The sequence below is a fragment of the Schistocerca piceifrons genome, chromosome X, assembly GCF_021461385.2.
Source record: "Schistocerca piceifrons isolate TAMUIC-IGC-003096 chromosome X, iqSchPice1.1, whole genome shotgun sequence".
Lineage (NCBI taxonomy): Eukaryota > Metazoa > Arthropoda > Insecta > Orthoptera > Acrididae > Schistocerca > Schistocerca piceifrons.
Window position 1 is genome coordinate 930,992,576 of NC_060149.1, and position 3,978 is coordinate 930,996,553.

Sequence of the window (3,978 nt, forward strand, 5' to 3'; positions counted from 1 at the left end):
GTTGTCATCATCATCATCATCATCATTTGTGAGAGTGACTAGATTGGATTGTGAAAAAAATGGACTGTGTAAAAATTGGGACTTTGTACGGGCACCAATGACTGCGCAGTTGAGCACCCCAAAAACCAATCATCATCATCATAATCATGCACAGTGGCCAACTGTGCAGTTTGAACGTCCTAATGCAAACCATTCAGAAGTTATGATGATTTTATTTCATGCAGTTCAATAATTGTCAACGGTCTTGCCACAGTGGTAACACCAGTTCCCGTCAGATCACCGAAGTTAAGCACTGTCTGCCTTGGCTAGCACTTGGATGGGTGACCATTCGGTCTGCCGAGCACTGTTGGCAAGCAGGATGCACTCAGCCCTTGTAAGGAAAACTGAGGAGCTACTTGAGTGAGAAGTAGTGGCTCCGGTCTCGTAAACTGACATACGGCCAGGAGAACGGTGTGCTGACTACATGCCCCTCCATATCTGTATCCAGCGGCACCTGAGGGCTGAGGAAGACATGGCGGCCGGTCAGTACCATTGGGCCCTCATGGCCTGTTCAGGGGGAGTTCAATAACTGTCACCCTGTATTTGTACACTACGTAGGGAATATACCTGTTCCAGTCACTATGTGCCCTGTTTATATACTAAGCCATCATTTGAACTATAGTTCGACAGACTTCACGGTGGCTGTTCACTTTAGCATAGACAGCAGTTATTCTCCATTTCTTAATCCACAACAGCTTACACACCTGTGAGAACATGGCAGATGTGAAAGTAGTCCACTAATCAGTCATCATAGCATCAGGACATCTGAATGGCGAGATTATACGACTGACAAAGGCAGTAATGTCAGAAAGTGGCACCAGGTTTAAGTACCTAGAAAACTGATCAGTGATGGATATATATATTTATTCTATTGTGTACTTTGCAGAAAGGTGCCTATGATATCCAATGCAATGATTTGAAAGAGTTTTGAAGCCTCAGGCAGTGTTTCCAAAGGAATTCACACTTGTAGTTGCTGTGCTCTCCGTGCACAAGCCAACAGTTCCATACATATTTCTCAACATCACTCTGTCTGACTTTCCACCAAGACCACATTGCTGTTCTAGTGTTCATGACTCTTTGCCTACTATGACATACTTTTAAGCTGCCATGGTACTGAGCTATTACATCTGATTGCAGTTCTTTAGCAATTACTGCCCTTTTCCCAAAAGAAGTCTTTCGGCACAAAATCCTGTCATCTGCAACAAAATCTGGAAGGGAAGCATACTGGTGACATTCTACATATCGCTACTGTGCTTCTTGTAACTGTTCTATTAACACATCATCTTTCTGCACTACTCTGAATTTCCAGCTTAATGTGTGCGTATTTTTTGTGTAGCTTACCAAGTTTAAGGTGCACATCATAATGATATTCAGATAACTGTAGTGGCCAACAGGTTAAGAGGCTACTGGGGTCCTTCAAACTTAACAACCACAAAAGGGAGTGTGATCAATAACCACAGTGAATTTTCCCCCATACGAATAACATTTTAAATAGTTTGCTCCAAACACAAGAGCCAGTAGCTCTTTCTCTGTTGTAGTGTAATTTATTTCTGCCTGATCGACGTGGCTTGAAGTATGGTATATATACGGTTACAGAACATTCCAATACAATGATTCTTGATATTTGTGGATACTTCTAGAATGTCCTCAAACTGAATATAGAAATTAAAATTTTACAGTGCAGGTGAGTTTTGAACTCACGATCCTCCATGCAACAGTCTAGTATCAGAACTGCTACACCACAGTGACAGTGCTACTCAGCTTCTTCTGCGACAATGTTAGTGGGTACTGGGAAACCCTCAACTGCTTGTGTTAAACAAGTTTCTGACTTCACCCCAGCTGAAGTAATAATATGGATGTGTGACTTGGCAAAACAACACTTCCCTATCTTCAAACTCAAATGTCCACCCTGTAACCTTGGCAGTACACTCCTCAATCTCTGTACATTTTCTTCAATAGTCCTGGAGAACACAATAATGTTCTCTAAGTAAACTAAACACATTGTAGGCTTCATTTCTCATAGCAACAAGTCAGTGACTCTTGAAAGGTGACAGGTATGTTTTGAATGCTAAAATGCTTGTGTAAATAGTCATACTACCCTTGTGATACCATGAAAGTGGATTTTGGCCAGTGTTGGGGTGCAATCGGAATTTGGTGGTAGCCGGAACACATATCAAGGGTGGTAAATTTTACCACCCTGTTTCCAAAGGCAGTCTTTCGGCACAAAATCCCATCATGCAACAAAATCTGGAACAGAAGCATACTGGTGACATTCTACATATTCCTCCTGTGCTTCTCACAACTCTTCAATTAACACATCATCTTTCTGCACTAATCTGTAAGCTGTCCAATCTTTCATTGAAAAGGGGTAGAGGCTAAGTGTCAGATGCAGTCACTTTATTTACTGCTCTCATTTTAATGCTTGTTCAATACGTCTTTTGCTGACTGATTGTTTTCTGTGGCACAAGCATGACTGGCAAGGGCCACAGACTATCTGAAGATTGTGTTGGGCCTGCATCTAAGTGTTGTTGCATGGTATCCTGAACAACAGATGGTTTTGAACTATTGGCCTAGAATCTCCAGTTGAATTTTGTGGTGCACAAGGTCAGTTGATGGCATATATTGCTGTTACTTGAACAACCAAACAAACTCCTCTAAAACAGGATATAACAGATTTTGCTCTGACTCAGTTAAGCGCACCAACTTCCCATACAATTGTTTTCTAAGGAGTGGCACAATTGTACACAGTTTCCTCACTGGCAACTGCTGATCCCCACACTGTAATTCTTTTTCTCTACTTCATGTCTGCTTACAAGTATCCCTCCACAGGTTATCTCTATTTCTCTCTGCCCAAAATTAACAATGCACACTGGAATACAAAAATTCTTCCCTACTTCCACTCTGCTAATACTCATCTTTATAAGAGTTTGTAACCTGTTGAGAATGTTTTTGCTGACTGGATCAACCAGAAAGACAGATCTCATCAGTTTTGAGCTTCTGATGTTAATCCAGAGAACTCTCTCCATGCCACCACTTATTGTAACAGGAGTGTGGTACTTTTTTGTGCCTAAGTATGCAGTTCTGTGAAAGCTTGTGATATAGCCCTTTTTCACAAATTCCTCGTGATTGCGAGGTGCAGCCACCATCTAAATGTGAATTACCTCACTGAATCAAACAGTTTGTATCCTATTACCTATGACATCCTGGTACTAATGTAAGAAATTGTTCACTAGGGTGACATCAGAATCCCTCCTGTGCTATTTCAGTACCAAACCCATAACTCCTATGATGAATTTGTAGCTTCACAAAGCACATTACTACAGTTACTATCACTTTCTCTCCCTGGCCACTTATACAGCAGTGTGGCAGTTTCAGTACTTGTATTTCACCGTGAGAAACAAATAAAACTCTGATTTGTGAACCTGTATTAACTGAAACTTTGACTCCCATGATTTTTTTCCCTTCTCATATTATGTTTGTTACTTCTTCTACACCCCTATTATGAACAGGATTCATAACTTTCACAGGGGGTGGGTTCGTTTGGTGGGGCCTGCCATGTCTGAGGTTTCCCCATTGTTGTCCCTCATACTATCTGTAATTCTGTTGTTGGTTCCTCTGCAGATTATACTGCCCTTGTGTCTGGAGGCAACTATTGTTTGTGTGCCAGCAGTATGCCTGGATCTTTTACAGCACCCACAGTGTGTGCCATTTGTGAAAACATGGTGTGGCTTGGTGCTATGCAGCGAGGTGAAACAAATCTTCCATACTGCCTCTTTGTGGAGCAGGACCAATCTTAAAGCTTCTTCACGTAAAGAGGTTGGTGAGGCCACTTTAATCCCATTGCTTATTTGTGGGTTTATACCACATAATAGACATCTATCGTGCAAGCCTCGACCTCCTCTATTAACATATCATTTTGCGTCGCATCTGATCCCTACA

The 3,978-nt window shown here is 41.7% G+C and overlaps 1 pseudogene; it reads left to right on the top strand.

The window, feature by feature from the left end:
* The first annotated feature begins 234 nt into the window (after positions 1–234).
* LOC124723264 lies at positions 235–352 on the top strand (annotated as a pseudogene).
* The last annotated feature ends 3,626 nt before the right edge of the window (positions 353–3,978 follow it).